This window comes from Hylobates moloch, unplaced genomic scaffold (genome assembly GCF_009828535.3).
Source record: "Hylobates moloch isolate HMO894 unplaced genomic scaffold, HMol_V3 SCAFFOLD_1, whole genome shotgun sequence".
NCBI lineage: Eukaryota > Metazoa > Chordata > Mammalia > Primates > Hylobatidae > Hylobates > Hylobates moloch.
The window spans coordinates 236472857-236494306 of NW_026652276.1; positions in this window are offsets into that span (position 1 = coordinate 236472857).

A 21450-nucleotide genomic window follows, 5' to 3' on the forward strand; every position below is an offset into this window, starting at 1 on the left:
ACGGTGGCTGATGCCTGTAATCCCAGCACTTTGGGAGGCCGAGGTGGGCGGATCACAAGGTCAGGCATTCAAGACCAGCCTGGCCAACATGGTGAAACCCCGTCTGTACTGGGTGTGGTGGTGCACGCCTGTAATCCCAGCTACTAGGGAGGCTGAGGCAGGAGAATCACTTGAACCTGGGAAGCGGGGGTTGTAGTGAGCCGAGATCACACCACTGCACTCCAGCCTGGTGACAGAGAGAGACTCCGTCTCAAAAAAAAGAAAAAAAATCTGCCAACTTGGTAAGTGAACATAGCTCCCTGTGGCTACATAACATTTCATTACATCAGGAAATTACAATCACTTAACTCTTCTGACAGACTCAGACATTTAGGGCAAACTGTAAAAAAATAGTGAACATTTCCCGCACGCGGGCTCCACAGTGGCTGCGGCTGAGTCACCTTGGTTTCTCGGGGCACCCCGCTGTCTGTCCTTGGTGTGGGTGAGGACACCCTGTCGGTGCACTGGCTCAGGGGCGAGGCTGGGTGGGGCTCCCAGCTCTGCTGCTCTCTGGCTGGCCTCAGTCTCCTTGTCGGTAAAACAGGGATGACAGCACCAGCTTGTAGCTGTAGGCATCAAGCAACAGTGTGGGCTTGGGGTCTGCCTCACAAAATGCTCTGGGGGCTGTTGGGCCCAGGATGCCCCTGCAGGCTTTTTGCTGTGATTGGGAGTTCAGATACTAAGTCCTGTAGGGTGCAGAGGGGTTGAGAGGGCTGCTGTGGGCGAGGAAGCCTTCAGCCGAGGCGGCTGTCATGTAGACCTGGGACTGGGCAGCCGAATGCCCCCACTTGGTTTTGGGTCTTTTACCTCCAGATGTTCCTGTTTCCCTCTGTTTCCTACCCCATTGATATGCATTTAAAATGGGTTTCTTGGCTGGGCATGGGGGCTCACGCCTGTAATCTCAGCACTTTGGGAGGCCAAGGCTAGTGGAGCCCTTGAGGTCAGGACCAGCCTGACCAACATGGTGAAACCCCATTTCTACTAAAAATACAAAATTAGCTAGCTAGATGTGGTGGTGCACGCCTGTAATCCCAGCTACTTGGGAGGCTGAGGCAGGAGAGTCACCTGAACCTGGGAGGCAGAGGTTGCAGTGAGCTGAGATCACACCACTGCACTCCAGCCTGGGCAACAACAGCAAAACTATGTCTCAAAAATAAATAAATAAATACATAAATAAATAAATAACAGGTTTCTCTCCAGGGTTCTCCTGATGGCCAATCCCTCACACCCTTCCCTTCATGCCCTTCCATGTTTGCAGGCCAGGCCTGGCTGAAGACCTCCTGGCACCCCCCTTTCCATAAAGAAGTGTGTGCCAGCTGTGCCTCCCACAGAGCAGAGGCATTTCCGGCTCCTTCACCTATCGAAGAAGAGAACGTTGCATCATAGAGAAAGTGCTTTGAACAGGAGCCTCTGAAATTTTGTTTTAATAAGAAAAAGAAATCACGTGGCCTGGACACAGTGTGAACTGGCTCAGGCAGGGATGCCGAGGAGACTGGAGGCCCCTCTCCCCTGTGGATGGTGGGGGTGTGGAGGGGGTACCTGGAAGCAGCCTGTGAGGTGGGACAAAAGAAGGTGGCTCAGGGGAAAGCAGTGCCTGAATCCCACCAGAGGATGGGAGAAAGCCGGGGTGAGAAACTAGGCCTCCAACTCCAGTGCCGCCGGCTTGGCCCCATGCCGAATCCATGGCTTGCAGAGGGGAGGAAACAACTCCTTAAAGGCAGTGACATCCTTCGCTCTGTAAGACCTTACAGGGCGTCAGAATTGTGCTGCCGACAAGATCTGCACATGTGCTCCCTGGAGCCCTCCCCTCACCCACCCTGGGCTCACCCTCAAGCCCATCTGCAGTGAACCTGGGCTCCCCAAATGCCACTGGAGAGGGAGCAGGGACTCTGCAGTGGCACGCAGGCGAGCAGGTGGGTGAGCACCTCGTGTGTGACAGCCGCGGGTCCCTCGCTTCTGAAGGCTTTCAGGGGGTCACATTGGAGGGGGCCCTAGCATGTACCCGAGAATCATGGGCCCAGGTGATACTGGACAAGGAATTGCACCACAACCCACACCTGGCAGGGTGCTGGTCCTTGAAAAACAAACACAAAAACCCAACTTACCGAGGATGTTCAGGAGGTACTATGGCATTTGCCCAATGTCCTGGAGGCTGAGAGCTAGAGAGGCCCAGAGGCCAGGATAGAGGCCTCGGGAAAGGTCTGAATACATGAATGAATGAATGAATGAATGAATGAATGAATGAATGAAGCAAGCAAGGAGGGAGAGGGTCTCACTAAGTCTTTTTGCCCCCTCCCTAGGATGACATCTCTTTGGGAGTCTTTTTGGGGGCCACTCTGCCCCTGAACCCCCAGGAAAATCTCTCACTTTTGAGGGGGCCCATGGCAATCCAGGGAGCCTTGTGTTGCCTGGGAACCCCCTCTTCTCAGGGCTGCTGCCCCCCATCCTGGTCTGGAGTTTCCCCATCAGCACTCCAGTGCCTCTGGGCTCACATGGATGGGAAATCCCAGCGTGCCAGGCTCTTTGAAGTGGGAGCCCCACCAGGCCTGCAGGGCTCTCTACCTCAGCTTCAAAGGCTGCAGAGAGAAAGATGCAGCCACTTGGGACAGTGGGGATGCAGGCTGGTGGGGGGTGGAGAAAGGGGTTGGGGAGGAGAGAGCTCCTAATGCCTTCCCCAAGTCCTGAAGCAAGGGGGCCACAGAGGACTGTGTTCTCACTTATCACCAAGCCCTGGAGAACCTCTGCTCACCCATCCATTCACTCATCCACCCATCTCTCTACCCACTCATCAACCATCCATCCATCCAACCATCCATCCATCCATCCATCCATCCATCCATCCATCCATCCCTCCATCCATCCATCCATCTATCCATCCTTTCCTCCATCTACCCATCCATCCCTCCATCCCTCTATCCAACCATCCATCCACCCATCTATCCCTCCATTCACACATCCATCCTTCCATCCACCCATCCACCCATCTATCCCTCCATCCACCCATCCATTTACCCATCTATCCCTCCATCCACCTATCCATTCCTCCATCTACTGATTCATCTCTCCATCCACCCCTTCATCCATCCATCCACCCACCCATCTATCCCTCCATCTACCCATACATTAGTCCATCCACCCTTTCATCTCCCCATCCATCCCTCCATCCCTCCATCTGCCCATCTATCCCTCTATCAACCCATCCACCTACCTACTCATCCATCCACCCATCCATCCACCCACCCATCCACCCACCTGTCCATCCACAGGAGTTTGTTGGACACCTCTGGTGAGGCAGGCACTGAATAGAAGAACTCTGGCCAAACCGTACATCCCATTGCCCCCTCCAGCCTCACAAGCCCAGTGTACCACCTTGGTCACACTGTCACCTGCCCAGTAAAGCTGTCCAGCCCATCTCCCTGTCCTGGGTCATGGCACTGCTCAGCACTAGTGCCTGACAGGGGGCCATGCTTAGGGGGTGTTTGCCTCCAGCAGGTCAAGTGCTTGATCTCAGCTTCAGTTTACTCCCTGGGAAGCATGAATGATGCCTGCCCTTCAGGATGCCTGGGGCAGGCAGGGAAGCTGAGCCTCCGCCCCATTCTTACAGAGCCCACATCCAGACATCAACCACGTGGGTATCCAGCCTTGAGACCCACCTTTCTGCTCATCCCTTTCTCTTCTCTTGGTGTCAGAACTGTTGCTCACATCAGTGGGGAGACCTCTGATGAACACACAGGCTTGGGCCCATTCATTAGTGGGCATCTTGCTGGCCTCCCTCCAACACAAAGAGATCCAGCATCTTCCTTTTGTGTCCTCTACAGCACTGCTTTTAAAACTGTGGGTTGCAAACCATTGGTGGTTTTAAAATCAATTTAGTAGACCATGACCAGCACTTACATGAAAAATTGAAAAATGAAATAGAACAATATGAAATAGAAAATACCAGAAGACATCTCATGGATAGGGGCAAATACTCATGGATGGGGTGGACACTCATGGATGGAGTGGACGCTCAGGGATGGGGATGGACACTCATGGATGGGGTAGACATCATGGATGGGGTGGACGCTCACAGATAGGGGTGGACACTCATGGATGGAGTGGACACTCATGGATGGGGTGGACACTTAAGGATGGGGTGGACAGTCATGGATAGGAGTAGACATTCATGGACAGGGGTAGAAATCATGGATAGGGATAGACACTCATGGAGTAGGGGTAGGAGTTGATAGAACTCTTGTTTACTTGTGTGCACATCTGCCGAGGGCTGGAAAATGAGTTCTTACAGCCTGATGTAGTCATAAGACTTGGACAAACACTCCCCGCTAACAGCAAAGGCTGTCACTTGTCACTTGTTGAGAAAATGTTTGTGAACACTGATATACAAAGATAGTTAAAGATGAACTATCCTTAACATATGTCTCAATAATTAGACAGCTCACCGGGATTTGGAGCCTAGCTTCCTGCATAGATGGTGTGTTTCCATCCATCCATCCATCCATCCATCCATCCATCCATCCATCCACTCACCCACTCACCCATTCATCCATCCACCCATCCATCCACTCACTCATCCATCTACTCCACACCTTTTGTGAACATGCTGGTTCACAATGGCTTGTTTACCTTCACTGTTTCAAAGGAAGAAAAGGAAAAAAAATCCTTTCTTGCAAGTTCTGTGACCAAGACCCCTAGAGCACCATCTCCAACTCACACAGCAGTATTTTTGGTAGTATGCATAAGTTATGTTCTCTTATTTTTTTTTTTTTCCTTCCTGAGACGGAGTCTCACTCTGTCGCCCAGGCTGGATGGAGTGCAATGGTGAATCTCGGCTCACTGCAACCTCCACCTCCTAGGTTCAAACGATTCTCCTGCCTCAGCCTCCTGAGTAGCTGGGACTACAGATGTGTGCCACTATGCCCAGCTAATTTTTGTATTTTTAGTAGAAACGTGGTTTCACCTCATTGGCCAGGCTGGTCTCGAACTCTTGACCTCATGATCCAACCTCCTTGGCCTCCCAAAGTGCTGGGATTACAGGCGTGAGCCACTGTGCCCAGCCCATGTTCTCTTACTTTTAAGAACAAATCCTGATGTCCTGTTGTTCTCTAGCTTAGCTCAGTTTTGGAGATGTGGCTTAAGTTATTCTATCTTCAAAGCTTCCTTCTGGATTACTCCAATTCATCATACATTTTTTTTTCTTTTCTCTTAATCCTTCAGTTAAAAGGAAATAGCAGAGACTCTTTTCTAAATTTTTTATTTAAAATGGAGAAAGTCTTGGGATTATTTGTTTATCAATGCCCTGATCTTAGATTCAAAACAAGTTTAATATCTGACAATATAAGGTTTTTTGATTTTGAGCATTTGGTATCTATGCCTGCATGATGAAGTTTGAGTGGTGTGTGTTTTAACGGACATTGCGTGTTTCCCAGTTATATATTTGCTAGGCTAATGTGGGTACCCAACTTAGGAAAGATGAGAGAAATTTACTTAAAATCTGGCTTTGACACATTATTCAGTGAAAATGTTCCCTTGAGCTGGAGTGTGGAGTAAGGGGCACCACTGGAAATGCCATCTCTATGCCGTCTTACAGGAAATAACTCGAGGATGGTGATCTGTGGCAGAGATGAGGGCCCACCCCCACCTGTGTCAACGTGGCCTTTCTGGCCAGTTGTAGTGGCCGTGCCCCAGCTCCTGCCTCCAGGACTGGTGGGCCCCCCTCTTTCCAGTCTAGAAATCCATGCGCTCAACCTTCTTTCGGCAGCCCAAAGGTCACAGCATCCAGGTCGTGCCCCAGGCCCCCTTCCCTCCTACCCTCACTTCACAGAGCCAGAGATACCCTTTGCACCCATGCCTCCTTCAGACATTGCTGCTGCTTCCCCAGTGAGTGGTCTGCTTGGACCACAGGGATAGCCAGAGGCAGCTGTGGAGCTGCCCCTCAGCTGCATTTACCTGCGTGAAGCCAGGCAGAAGAGGGCTCCCTGCTTCCTACTTCTACTTTCCTGACACAGCCATTGGTCATTGCATCCTGGATGTAACAGAGAGAGAAGTTTGCCCTAAGACTAGAAGCAAGGATTCCCATGTACTGGCCGAGGGTGAATGGCGACTCTCAGCAGCAGCAGTTTCTAGTTCCTCTAAAAGCCGCTGTTTTCTGGAAACACTTGAGATGTTGATTCTAATGTCCATGCTGCTTGCAGCCTGGTCTCTGAATATCCCCTCCTCCTGCGGGAATGCCACACTGACCCCTTTAGCTTTGTAGGAACGCACTGCAAGACCTCTTCAGTTCTTTCCGCCTGTCAAAGTTTTACTTTAAATAAATCCACAGTGGTGCTTGCCCCACCCCCACTGTAAAACCTTCCTTAATCAAGAGTCAGGGTAACCCGCATCCATTCGCCACACCAGCCCAGTCTCTGACGTCAAGGTTATTATTTTCCTCCTGCATGAAGACTTCCTTGTCAGTTAGAAGAAAATATTAATTAAGTCAGGCATCTCCGCTTGCGGGTGTCTCTAATTACTTACACAGAAGACATCCCTTAAAGTTGGGCAAATGGACATCCCTTCCAGAGTGCGCTGCAAACGTGTCTTATGAGTGGCTTCCCGGGTCTGAGGCCCTTAGGGTCCCCAGATCGCTTGGTACAGTGCTGGTGCGTGGGGCTCAGTCTCCTAACCTAACTTTACAGGAAACGTGGCAGGGTGTTACTGCCTATGGCTCACATTGATTTTGGATTGAAGTCCCCGTAAGAGCCAACGCTTCCTTAGAGCTCACTTTGTGCCAGGCTAAGCCATCACAGATAAAGAGGAGACTAATGTTTCCACCATCTTACAGGTGGGAAAACTGAGGCACACATGCTGAAGTGAGTGGGGCAGGGTCACCCAGCTTGTAGGCATCAGAGCCAGGGGCAGAGTCCACACACAGGACGGCATGCTTTTCACCATGTTGCTTTTAGAGCCTCTGGGCTGGTAGAGAATTTAACTCTGGCTTTACTGGGTCCAAGGTCTTAGATGGGATCAAGAGGCGTGGGTGTGGGGTGAGGACGCAGGGGTGCAGGTGGCTGTTCCGTCTTGTCAGGCTCAGCAGCTCTGCCTTCCTCGGTGGAGCCGGGGCTGGGGGCTCCCTGGGCTTCCCCTGTGCTGAGACTCACACTCACCCAACCTCCTCATCCACCAGGACTTGCTACCTGCCCTCCTCCCCCAGGCTCGGGGACAGCCAAGTGGATCGGTCACTGCAGAGCTGGGGCACCTCTCTAATACAGGGTTCCACTTCCCCAGATTTGGGAAATGGTGAGGAGACTGGGAAAGTGAGGTAATCAAAAATGGAAAATAAGTTAGTATTTCAAAATATTATGCAAAGCATAAATAGAAAAATCCTTGAACCTGCCAGATGAACAGTTTGTGGGTTGATTCTTCAGCACTGATGCCTTCTTTTCCCTGCAGTGACTCCCCAGTTTTGCCTTGAGAAGGCCTAGGGGGCACCAACCACCTTCCCACCCCCAAGGGAGAACTGCGGATCCCGACAGTGGAGGCTCCATTCACCTGCCCCCAGCCACAGTGATTGGCTCAGGAAGAGAGAGCTACGGCAAGGGGCCTTCCGAGAAGAAAGCTCCTCAGCTTCTGTAGGAGAGATCCCCTTTCCTCTCTCTCTGCACAGTGAGGACCGAGAAGGGGGTGGTGGTGCTGCTATCTGGGGAGAGCTGAGAGCCGTGAGGAGCCTCAGTGTGGAGCCTGAAGAAGATGCCACATCCCAGAAGGCTCTGGAGCTGAGTATCAGAGTTTGAGCTGCGAGTCCAGCCTAGCAGAAGCCAGTGTTGACCGGAGACTTTTCAATGGTGCAAAATGACACACTGCTTTTGACTTGGGGATCTGTGCCTTGTGGCACCAGAAGTTGCAACAGGTCCACCTGGATTCCAGCTATAGCTGGACTCGGTAATTGCTAAAGTGCCAGCTCTGAAGTCTGTGATTCCGTGGAAATCCCTTTCAAGCCCGAATTCTGTTTTTTATGGGCCTCTTGTCCAAACGCTGACTTGTGAACTCTGTTTCTGTCAAGTTGACACTTGGGCTTGGCCACCCATTCATGAGCCAGATGAAAGCAGCTAAATGCTGGAAAAATCAAAGGTTTCTACCTCTCTGTGAAATCATTGTGAAGCATATAAAAAAATTAGGAAAGTCAAAACCCAACCAGAGCAAACCCAACTAAACAACACACCAAGGTGTGGCCTACTTTTTCACTGGAAGATACAAACAATTTTAATGGACTCTTGAGATGATGATGAACCCGATTTTGCGTTGCGTTGTGTCCAGTTCTCTATGTCTGATTCTTTGCTTTTGCCTTATTTCTTCCACAAGCATCAATTTCTGTTCTATACGTGTGTGGCTAACACCCTAATGTACTCCTGGTATTAAAAATGGGAACATCTTAGATCTTTCTTCAAGGAGGAGAGTGCCCTTACAGCATTGAATACTGAGGAGCTTTCCCTTCCTCCCCACATATGCCCTTTTTCCTCCTCTCTCTCTTTTTTTTTTTTTTTTGAGACGGAGTCTTACTTTGTTGCCCAGGCTGCAGTGCAGTGGCACGATCTCAGCTCACTGTAACCTCCACCTCCCGGGTTCAAGTGATTCTCCTGCCTCAACTTCCCAAGCAGCTGGGACTACAGGCATCCACCACCACACCTGGCTAATTTTTGCATTTTTAGTAAAGACGGGGTTTCACCGTGTTGGCCAGGATGGTCTCGATCTCTTGACCTTGTGATCCGCCTGCCTTGGCCTCCCCAAGTGCTGGGATTATAGGCATGAGCCACTGTGCCCGGCCCTTTCCTCCTCTTAAGGAAGTGAAATCTTACCAGTCCCTCAGGGCGGCAGCCTAAGCTCCTGCTGACTCGGGCAGTCACTTCATTCCATTTCCACCATCACTCTATGACGAGTTAGCACAAGGGCTGCCTGAGAAATGCCTCATGGTTCAGATGCCGTCTCACGTTCTCACTCCTTCTTGGCTTTCAGTGTTTCTGGGGCCACTCTGTGCCTGGTGCTGTGCTGGCCGTGAGGGTGGTGGGATTCTCGGGGGCCCCCCTGTTTGGTTCCTTGCCAGTGACCAGAGTCATGCGGAGAAAGCCAAGCCTCTCGCTGGCACCTGGGGAGTGGGGGACGTTGGTCCTTGGGAGCCCAGAGCAGGAAGGGCAGTGGAAGAGGCAAGCCAACAGCTCAGCAGTGATTCGTACCATTCAAAATCCGTGCCAGCGTTGTCCAACTTGGTTGAAGGCCCAGCACAGACACATGATGGCTCTGTTCAGTTATCTCCTGCTCAGGCAGGCGGACGCCTCTGTCTCAGTCTCTGCCATCAATCAGCCTCTAAGGGAGCCGAGTGACCCGTGCAGAGACTCCTCATTTCCACATTTTTCTACATTTCCCGCTCCTAATTGATAAAATAAAGAGACTGCTAAGTAGAAAGCAGGTTCCGTGTATTTTGTGCAATCCAGCAACGTTTTTCTTTCAAATGAGTTCAAGTCTATCTTGGCAAAAGGTGAAAGGAAGCGTCAATAATTCAAGCTAGTTATGTTTTTCTTTCCTTATTAAATCAGTTAAAATTATCTTTGTTCTTCCCAGACAGGCTCTGAAGGGCCTATTAAGGCACCTGTGGCATGGATCACTCACCTGGCACTCTCAGAGGTAATTAAAATGCTGTAATCTTACAACATCTTGGAATAGGAAGGGGCCTTACAGAAGTTGGGGAATTTGGTTCAGCCTTTTGATATCAGAGATATCAGAAACCAAGGGGTGGGGAGGTCCCAGGGACGTCAGAGGCCACAAGCTGTCAGCGGTGGAACCAGATGCGTGAGGCCACCCCACCCACAGAGCTTCTCCGCAGGCTCCCACACCCTTGCACAACGCAGCCACGCAGGGTGAAGAAGGCTCTGGAATTCCCCTGCTTGGAATCTCCCAACCCTATCCATCCTTCAGTGCCCTGCTCAGGTCCCCATCGCCACGGTCTTCCTCATGGGCTATCCCAGAACTGTGACTCTCATGGCCATCCCTTCCATTAGCGACACTCCCAGCACAATTGCAGCTGCTGCCGTCCACACCACCGGCTGTTCCACTGCTCTCAGCTCATTTCAACCTTCCCTCAACTCGGAGAGGCAGCTGTGGAAATGCTCACTTGATAGATGAGGAAACTGAGGCACACAGAGGTTCAGCCAGCCAAGCCACGTGGCATCATTAGTAGGCGGGAGAGCCACAGAGAGGACCCTGGTCTGGACTTTAGGCTGACACTGAACCGCGGGCAACTCATGCTTGTCCCCGTCAAGGCACACATCTACCCTGGTGTCTGTGAGCTGGTTCACCTTCCACGAAACTGGGAGTTCTCTGGAGGTGTGGGGGTGCCTGTTTCCTAGCCATGCCTTGTCCTCAGCAGAGAATGCAAGTGGTCTCTGACTTACAATGGTCCAACTTGCAATCTCTCGACTTTCGCATGGCATGAAAGTGGCACTCATTCAGCAGAAGCTGTACTTGGAGCACCCATCCAACCCTTCTGTTTTTTACTTTCAGTATGGTGTTCAAGAAGTTACTTGAGACATTCATCACTTTATCATAAAATACTGTCTGGGTGAGGCCATTCTGCCCAACAGTAGACTAGTGTGAGTGTTCTGAGCATGCCTTCAAGATAGGCGAGGCTGAGCTGCGAAGTTTCGTAGGTTAGGTATGTTACATGCGTTTCGACGGATGATATTTTCAGTCTATATTGGCTTTACTGGGACATAGCCCCATGGTAAGTGGAAGAGCGTCTGTATTTGTGCACTGGCTGGTTCTGTCAAATTGCTACAATGTTTCCTCCCTCCAGGCAGCAGCGGGCAGACGGGTTCCAGGCCAGCTAAGGCTTGTGGTTTAAAACTTTCAGACAAAACCACCAAATGGTGCTGTCCTCAGCACTCACGCTATTCCTCGGCCTGCCCTACACCTGTCACCCGCCGACACGGCCGACCTCATCCCAGGCTTACTTTGGATCATCACCCGAGATTCTGCTTCTCTGATCTTCATGTCAGATGCCTTCAAATTAGGTTCTAGGAAGAGCCAGGGCTAGGAGCAGCCATCATGACGTGCAGAGCGCACACATGCATGTGCACAGTTGTGTGCATGTGTCTCTGTGTGACGCATGTGCATGCATATATGTGTGTATGTGCATATGTCTCTGTGCACACGCATGTGTATGTGTGTCTCTGTCTGTGTGCACACGTGTGTATGTGTCTCCGTGTGTCTGTGTCTCCGTGTGTCTGTGTGTGTACACGTGTGTATGTGTCTCTCTGTCTTGTGTGCCCACCTGTGTGTGTGTCTCTGTGCACACAGGTGTACATGTCTCTGTGTGTCTGTGTGTGTACACATGTGTATGTGTCTGTATCTATGTGTGCACAGGTGTGTATGTCTCTGTACACACATGTGTATGTGTCTCTGTGTATCTGTGTGTGCGCGTGTGTATCTGTCTGTGCACATGTGTGTATGTGTCTGTGTGCACGTGTGTGTTTCTGCACATGTGTGTCTTGTGTGCACACGTGTGTGTGTCTGTGTGCACACATGTGTATGTGTGTCTCTGCACACGTATGTATGTGTCTCTGTGTGTCTGTGCACGTGTGCACACGTGTGTATGTGTGTTTCTGTGTCTCTGTGCACACACATGTGTATGTGTGTCTCTGTGTGTCTGTGTCTGCACGTGTGTGTATGTGTCTGTCTGCACACGTGTGTATGTATGTCTGTGTCTGTGTGCACACGTGTGTATGTGTGTCTCTGTGTGTGCGCACACATGTGTATGTGTGTCTCTGTGTGTCTGTGTGTGCAAACATGTATATACATGTTTATGTGTGCTGTGCATGCATCTGTGTGAGTGTGTGTGTCTGCTGTGCATGTGTGCTTGGGAGTTATAGGGTGGGCACAGGGTGGGGTTGTGGCAGCTGCTATTAATCTGTGGCTCCGGGACACTCTTGCTTGCTCTGGGATGGGTAGGGGTTTCCTGTGGTTCCCCGACTGTGGACATGAGACCTGTTCCCACTTCCCACCCCAACCCCATGTGAAAACATCCCGATGATATGGTCCTCCTGGCCACAGTGATTGTTCAGAGACCGCCGTGGGTGCAGAGTGCAAGGGGGCATGGTGGGAAGAGTACCGGTGGCCTCTAGAGCTGGACCATGCATGGTCTTTTACTGCAGGAATAACATGATCCCTGGGGTTCACTTTCCTGGGCCAGAAGCATGGAGCTGACACACGCTCAGCTCTCTGTGCCAGGACGCCTGCCCTCCTGTCCCACCAGGTCTCATTGGAATCCCCACATGCCCTCCGTCCCGCCCCACTCGGGACCCGTTCCCAGATCTGATGACCCTGGCCCTGCCTGTCCACTTTGGTCTTCCTGAGTTGAGTCTGAGTAGCTGTGTCCTCGTTGCCCCTCGGCTCCCATGAACCCGAGGTGGCTGCCAGGCCTGTGGTCTGGCTGGACAGGACGTCCTCAGCTCTGGGACACTCAACTCTCCACACCTGTGCTTCCTGGGCTGGTCCTTCCCAGCATCCCCTTTCTGAGCTGCCTTCCTGGTGCCACCCTCCTGGCCACATCCTAGGGCACATCTGCTCTACACTGCAGTCCCTACTGGGCCAGCCTCTTCCCTTCCCACTCTGTGTGGCCAGAGCCCATCTGCCAGCGTGGCACCTCATACTTGGACTATTTGTGAACTTGCATCCAGACAAAAAGGCCTATTTTCTCACACGCTTGGGGTGCAGCATTTTCTTGGGCTAAGCCATGACCCCAACTCCCCCTGCTCCTGCAGTGGCCTATAAGTGGCTGTGTTTTCTGCGGGCCATGCAGGGGGAGGACCCTCAAAACAGTGGTGCTCCAGATAGGGCTGGCCACGTGTGTGCCAGGGTGGGGCTCAGCTCAATGGTCCCCTGCGGTGGGGGCTTGAGACGTCTCTGTGGTTCTCTCATCTGCTCAGGAGGCACCTCTAGGTGCACGGAACAGACTTATTTGCGAATGGAACAGAGTACGTTCCACCACATCTGCCTTCCCTGATCCCTCCTTGCAGAATTCAAATCCCCAAATCCCCACAAAGGCGACCCAGTTTCAGGGCTGACATCCTGTGCTATTTTCCCCACGTAAAGACGGATGAGTTCTTTGCCCCTTGGAATTGATGATAATAGGGTTTTGCTGCACATATTCATAATTCTCTGGGCCAGTCATTTGGCCATATGGATTTTAGAGAGCAGCGTTTCTCAGACTTTAATGTGCAGGGGCTTCACCTGGGAATTTTGTTTAAATGGAAATTCGGATTCAGTAGGTGTGGGATGGGGCCTGAGATTCTGCATTTCTGACGAGCTCCCAGGTCTGGGACGGTCCTCGGCAGAGAAGGTCAGACCGTGGCGGACACGAAGGATCACAGATGCCTTTTTCCTCGATTGTTCAGCATAATCTATCTTATTCTCCAAAAATGACAAAGTGTGTCAAAAAGTGACAGCGTGAGACGGGTCTCTCCAGACAGACTGCTGTCTTTGTCAGGAGTCCCTCAGACGCAGGTGGCAGAAGCCTTACTCCTCTTTCTTAAGGGCAGGAAGGAATGTCTTGAGGCCTTGAGAAGTTCACGGGGAGATGGCCGCAGGTGCATCTGGTTCCAGACGTTCAACCAATGTTTCCGGAGTTCCATGCGTCCGCTTGGCCTTCCTCTGTTTGTCCTTGTTCTCAGGTAGGCCTTCCGTCTTGATGGTAGGAAATAATGGCCAGGCTTAGACGGTCCGAACCGAGAGTGGTCTCAAAGGGGAAAGAGAGAGAGCGCCTCTCACCGAGTCACGCATATTCATCCCCGGAAATGACTGCAAGTGCCGCCTCTTGGCCAGCCCCTCTGCGCCAGGCCGTGAGCTCTCCTGGCTGCGGTGCCCACCTCAGGGCCCTACCAGATGATGAGAACTTGGGGAGAGGCTGTTGCCGTGCAGGAGAGATTGCGGACTGGGAAACTTCTGCTCAGACCATGAACTCTGCTTACCTTTCCACCGCGCTGCTCCGAGGGCCAGTGCTGGGTGCCCAGTACGCCTGAGCAATAACCATTGCTCCCGGATTCCACCGCGTTCATAATGACACCCCTCTTACCTGGTCTGCCATCTTGGCTGAGCGTTGGAGTCACCCGAGTGGCTTTTCAAACAATGCCCAAGACTCACCCAGAAAAATCTGCTGGCAGCCCAGGCATAAGCATCTATTTTTAAAGCTCCCCACCTTCAAAAAGTGCAGCCAAGATTAAAATCCTCAATGGAAACAAGGCTTGATGTACTAGGTGATAAAGAATTTTAAAATTACAAGGCTCCAAGGAGTCTCAGAACCCGTCTAGTTTTTGCCCTTTCATTTTACAGGTAAGGTAACTTACCCAAAGTCTCAGAGTTGGCGTGGAGTGCAGAATGCAAGCCACCTGATTTCCAGCCCTGTGTTCTTTTTATAACAGCTGATTTTGCACATGTCAAAAAGGAGGCTGACATCACAGAGCAACACAGCCAGGGGCTCAGAAAGCTCCCTGGCACATCTGAAAAGGAAGAGAAAATACTTTGAAAATATTAAAGGTTATTACCAGATGTCAAATGAATGTCAGGGAAATAACTTCAAGTTTCTCAACACACTGGGGCTTATTTAATTTATTTAAATGTCTTTGTTAGCTGGGGGAATTCTTAAGACTGTCCTCCTTGTCATTTTATCCCACGATTAATCACCTGCAAGCTAACTTAACCTGGAAATAACTGTAAAATTTGTGATACTTCAACCGATCAGGGTTCAAGACACTTGGTTCTTAACAGTTTGTGGAGGATCAAAGATATGGCTGCTGTCCAAAAGAGCTGGGATGCTCACATCAAAGTTCAGATCCAACCCCTTTCAACCTTGCTCCTTCTCTTCAGCACTTAGATTTAAGTCCTTGTTGAAAACTTTTAAGTAGAGCAGTGTGTGTGTGTGTGTGTGTGTGTGTGTGTGTGTGTGTGTTAACTGCAGCTTTAGCCCAAACCAGCTCCTTCGTGTCGTGAACTGGAGAGTGGACGCGATTTCCCAGCTGAGCCAGCCCTTGCCTGTCAGGTCGAGCAAGGTGAATGTGCTGAGCCGTCCTAAGAGGGTCCTTTTCATGAGTGTCCCAGATGCCTTTCAGTCCCTGCGGATCCTTGGGCTCATAGCTGCCTCGTTATGGAAAACACTTGTGGCCAAGCGAATGCTGACCACACGACCTCCAGTTTGAACAAGGCTGGGACCCGACCGGCTTTCTCACCGGGGAAAAACAGCATTGGATTTATTTCTCCATCTCTCTAATGTGTGATGCTTTCCACCCAGTGGGTTAAGTTTCTTATTGCCTTCTTCGTTTTTCTTTCTCGTCTCCCCTCGCCCTCCCCTTTCTGTGTGAGTTTCGAAAGGCAAATGTCTGGCGGGAGTTAATAAAGGAATTGCTTTTACTTGTTTCAGGTCCTGACGGCACAGTGAGGTTTGTTATGCTGGAAGCTTAAACCAACAAAAGCCAGGGAGGACTGGACGCTGTCTGAAAGTGAGGACAGGAACTGCTAATTGCTCATAATATCCTGTGTCTACCAAGAGCAACAGATACTCGACTTCTTTTTTAAACTGTCGAAAGTTAACTTACTCACAGAATACCAGTCATAAATACTTTCATGTCTGACTCACTTAAGCTAGAGTTGTAACTTCACATTACCATGTGTCTTTACATTATTGAAGTTTAAAGGAATTCCTTTCAAAACCCAATGTTTGGCTCATGATGAAAGGGAATCAAACAGCTTATTCTAAGTTACATTCAATAATTACATAAGTAACCCTTTAAATACTAGATATGCAAATAGTGCACTATTCTTCCTGTAATTACTTTGTGTACACTGTTTGATAAAATCCCAAGATTGTAATACATGTTTATGGAGAAGATTAGCAAATATGATTTCTTTCTGAATGGAATAAGTGAACTAGGAATTGAAAGTGAACTAGACATTTGCAGTTGCTGTGAGTGGCTGCCTGGAGCCTGTTGGTGTGAGGAAGCCAGGAAGAGCCAAGGGGTGTGTTCCAGGCATGGCTGAATCCAGGTGTCTCCTCTGTGCAGCCTCATCCAAACCACCTGAGAGTCCCAGGGTCCCTGGTTGTGCATGCCTCCCCTATTGAAAGATCAATTCCATGGGGTTGGGCCGGAAATACCTCTATGGGTGTTTCAGAGATTTCAGTCCATGTCTCAATTTAATCTGGGTAGAGCAGGGGTAACCTGCACATGAGCCAAGCTTCCTCACAACTCCCCATCAATCTTTAAAGGAGGGAAAGGAATGATTTGGGTTCAGATCATCTAGCTTCAGCCCTCCTCCCCAGAACACACTTTAAACAAGTTATTTTAGGTATAATTCATGCTTATTATAAAAATTACCAAAGAGTTCACAGGTGGGCACAAAACTCTTGTTTTCCCTCCAGGTTTCCTAATCCCGTATCCCAAAGACAGCTTCTGTTGGCAGCTCTGAATGCATCCTTTCAGACAGCTGATCGGGTGTAAGAACGTGCATGCATGTGAGCACCCCACAGGCACTCATGCTCCAGGTAGCTGTTTTGTTACCCATTTCACCCATTCCTGTGGACTCCTACTTTCAGCTTATTCAAGCTCTTCTCATCCCCCGAGGGATGCGTGGTGGCCTATTTGAGTGGGGCCATTCCATCCTCATCCTCATTCCACGTGGTTGGGGTTACACTGACTGCATCCTGGAGCTCCAACTCCGGACAATGGGATAACTCTACCCCACTGGCCATAGGGGTTGGCGTAGGATGGGCCATGGGAGTCATAGAGACCAGGGAGAGCTCATTCACTCATCAGGAGCATGTACCGGATGCCTAGTGTATGCCAGATGGTATTCTGGGAACTCAGGGTCCAACAGGCAAGGGCTCATGCTCTTCTGGAGCGGACATTGTATTAGGGAGGGGGATAGGATGGATAATAAACTCATGCATCTTAAAAACGAGCAAATTATTTGGCTTCTTGGGAGGTGGTAAGTGCCGTGGATAGAAAGAGAAGTAGAACACGGTTCGGTGGTTGCTGCAGTATGAAGTAGGGTGAGCAGCAGAGGCCTCATCGAGAAGAGGACATTTGAGTAAAGGTTTTTAGGAAGTAAAGGAGTGAACCAAGCTCTGGGGAAAGAGAGCCACTAATGCCCCATGGCCAGGCATGCAGAGGGGCAGTGAGGGAGCCGGCACAGTCCCTGCAGAGGGAGAATCAGGAAGGAGGTCAGAGGGCCAGGGAGGGAGATGCAGCTCAGTTAGGTCCTTGCAAGCCCACGGCTTTTATGCAGAGTGAGCAGTGGACATGTGAGCAGAGGAGGGAACCATGTAACTGAGGTCTTAAGAGCCACCTTGACTGTTGGTTTGAGAATAGACCACAGGAAACAGTCTGTGCAGGAAGTAGAGATGGGGACAACTTGGGGAGGTCAACCCTGGCAGGGGATGAAGGCTAATGCCGGGGAGCTCACCGCAGAGACGGCAAGTTTGACTTGGAGTATGTTTCAAAGGTAGATCCAGCAGGATGCCCCATGAGATGACCATCGGGAGCGATGGCGCTGCCATCACCTGAGGTGTGGTACGTGGTGTGCAGAGCAAGGTAGGTGAGGTTCAGAGCATGAGTGGGGCTTTGGAGGTGTTGAGCGTGAACGCTCTATTAGGTCATGTGGGCAACTGGACATATGCGTGTGGGGCTTTGAAAAGGATGACACTGGAGGTCTGAAATGGGGGCTGTGGCTGGCAAATGGCATTAAAGTCCACATGAGGTCACCAGTCTCACTGAAGGGTGAATGCTGATGGCTGGTCCTGGGCCACTCCATGATTGGAAGAGGGGCCCTCTCAAGCAGGGAGGGAAGAGGAGCTAGGAGGCCAGCAGCAGTGGCAGTGAGTTATGTCAAGGGGGCACCAGCTGTGTCCAGTGAGGCTGATGGGCTGTGATGACTGACACTGGGAGGGGCGCCCTGGATGGAGCTCAGTGACGGTCTTAATGAGAGAAGTCCCTGGGGTGTGATGGCGTCAACAACGTGACCAACCGTAGACAGTGTCTGTGGATTCTGCACTGTGCAAGATGAATGCAGCTAAGTTACCAGTTGCTTGCTTTTTGGACAAGTTATATGGTGGTGCCTCAGTTTCCATATCTGCAGCACCCATGCCATAGGGTTATTATGAGAATTGACCATGTGACGATGCATAGAGCAGAACAGGGCCCAGCGGGCACAAGCATAGCATAAACATTCACTGTCACTATTACACCGCCTCCTGCTTCTCTTTGCCACCAGCACATCCCAACTTTCTTCAGTTGTATTATTGTTTTCAGCTGTTTGACTTGTTCTCATGATTGTATTATATGTAAACATCCATTCCTTGATTTGCCAACTTTGGTGAGCAAGAATTGACACCCAGCCACAAGAAGGGAAGAAGGAAGAGCAGCTCCCTTCCTCCCATTTTTCCATGCAGCTTTGCTTCTCAGGGTCTGGTTGTTACGTGAGGATTGCTGCTTCATCACGTCTTACTACATTTACTTTCTGTCACGATACGTGTTTGACTACAAGATGACTTTAATAATCAGAGGCAATAGAAAGCGTTCCTAGGATGAAGATCATGTAAGGTTACTCATTTTGGACACTTTTCTAAGCATCAAGATATAATGACTTTTTAAGTAATTTCTATCTAGTCTTTCTTTGATTAAGTCACACTCCAGGGCATCTGTGCCTCCAATCCCTTTTTTCCTCTTGGTCTCTTCTCCTTTTGCTAAAACAGCTCTCCTCTCCCCATTTTTTTTCACTAAAGTGAATTTTCTGAATTTTGAAAATGGCTGTATTTATTCCTTACCTTTGTTTTTTGTTTGTATGTTTTGAGAAGGAGTCTCGCTCGGTCACTTAGGCTGGAGTGCAGTGGCTCCATCTTGGCTTGCTGCAACCTCCACCTCCCGGGCTCAAGCGATTCTCCTGCCTCAGCCTCCCGGGTAGCTGGGATTACAGGCATGCACCACCACATCTGGCTACTTTTAGTAGAGATGGGGTTTCACCATGTTGGCCAGGCTGGTCTCGAACTCCTGACCTCAGGCAATCCGCCCCCACTCGGCCTCTCAAAGTGCTGGGATTACCGGCATGAGCCACCTCACCCAGCGTATTCCTTGCCTTTGATTAAGGGTTTGGATATCAAAGAATTTTTATGCAAAGAAATGTTCAGGACGCTGAGCTATTGATATCTGGCATTCATTTCAGCATTGCTGGTATGGACTCTGACATTAGCCATCTCTATTCACGTTGCTTTATCTTGCTGGAAGTTTTTGGCATGGTATTTTTATTCCTAGAGTTCTTCTATGTTAAGGGATTAATCTGGATATGCAGCTTTGTAGAATTAACCCCGTTCAGCTCTTGCTGGGCCCTTTATGCTGAGTGTGGGATTTCCCTCCAGTCCCAAAGTTCTTCAGAAGCCTGCTGCCTGCCCCAGTATTCTGGGGCCTTCTTGCAGAATGCCCACTCAATGGACGTCAGGCTCCTTGGTCTGTTCTCCATGTCTCTTAAACTTTCTTTCATATTTTCCACTTTGCTCTTTTTCTTCTCCCCACAACGTTCTGGGAGATGTTCTCACTCATCTGCTATGCTCAATTATTCAGCTTATCCACAGAATGTTTCCTTTTGGCAGGTGTTTTAAGATGAAGGAACACCTTTTAATTCCTGCCTGGTTTGCACGAGAACCCGCTGTTTCATGGGTGCTGTATCTTCTCTGGTCTATCTGGGAAGGCAGGTGGAGCTTGCTTCCTTCCTTCCTTCCTTCCTTCCTTCCTTCCTTCCTTCCTTCCTTCGTTCCTTCCTTCCTTCCTTCTTCCTTCCTTCCTCCCTCCCGCCCACTCTTTTCTTTCTTTCTCTTTCTTTCTTTCTTTCTTTCTTTCTTTCTTTTTTTCTTTCTTTCCTTTCCTTCTTTCCTTCTTTCCTTTCCTTCTTTTCTTTCTTTCTTTCTTTCTTTCTTTCTTTCTTTCTTTCTTTCTTTCTTTCAGACAGAGCCTCACTCTGTTGCCCAGGCTGGAGTGTAGTGGTGTGATCTCGGCTCACTGCAACCTCCACCTCCCTGGTTCAAGCAATTCCCTTGCCTCAGCTTCCCAAGAAGCTGGGATTACAAGTGCACATCACCATGCCCAACTAATTTTTTTTTTTTTTTTTGTATTTTTAGTAGTGACAGAGTTTCACAATGTTGGCCAGACTGGTCTCCAACTCCTGACCTCAGGCAATCTGGCTGCCTCGGCCTCCCAAAGTGCTGGGATTACAGGCGTGAGCCACCGTGTCCGTCCTGGAGCTTTCTAAAGTTCTTTTTCACTCTGTGTCCTCTCTACTTTCTATGCTGAGTTCCTCTTTCCTCATCTTGTTCCTTTCTCATGCTCTTGCTTTCACCAAATGCCTGCTAACCTTGGTTTGGGGTTCATAGTTGTGAGTGAAAGTGTCTGTGTTAGTCAGGGTTCTCCAGAGGCACAGAACTAATAGCATGTATGTATATGTGAAAAGGAGTTCATTAGGGAGAATTGGCTCACACAATCCCAAGGTGAAGTCTCGCAATAGGCCAAGTCCCAAAGCCTCAAAAGTGCAAAGCCAACAGTGCAGCCTTCAGTCTGTGGATGAAGGTCCGAGAGCCTCTGGCAAGCCACTGGCATAAGTCCAAGGCCAAAGGCCAAAGAACCTGCAGTCCGATGTCCAAGGGCAAAAGGAGCAGAAGGAAGCATCCAGCACTGAAGAAAGATGAAAGCCAGAAGACCCAGCAGGCCGGCTTCTCCCACCTTCTTCCGCCTGCTTCGTTCTGGCCATGCTGGATTGGTGCCCACCCACACTGAGGGCGGGTCATCCTCTCCCAGTCCACTGACTCAAATGTCAGTCTTCTCTGGCAACATCCTCCCAGACACACCCAGAAACAATCCATTACCAACTATCTAGGCATTCTTCAATCCAATCAAATTGACACCTAATATTCACCATCACAGAAGGGATGATCTCTTTCAGTGTTGGGAGATACTTGGGGCGTCTTTTGCAGTTGTCAGGTCCACTGCAAAGTCACCTCCAGTTGGATGGAAGCAGTGTGTTTGCCTTCTCTGAAAGCAGGCGGATGACTTCATTCCTAGGCCGGGCCGCCGCCTCTCCCTTCCTGAAGTGGCCTTGAGCCTTGCAAGTTCTGCTCTGATTGTCCCTCCCAGGATCACCCCCTGGGGCAGACCTCATCCTTCCCTGTGGGAGCTGGCCCTTGAGTTCAACCTGAGAAAAACCAAGCTACTTCCAACGAAGTGATAGTGGTGCATCCAAGCTGTTCTGTGTGAGAGTCCTGCACAAAGGTTCTTGGCTGCCCTGCCCCGCATCCTGGTCTTGAGGTCCTTTCTTCTCTCTGTGTCTGGATCTCCCAGAGACTCCCTTCACCTC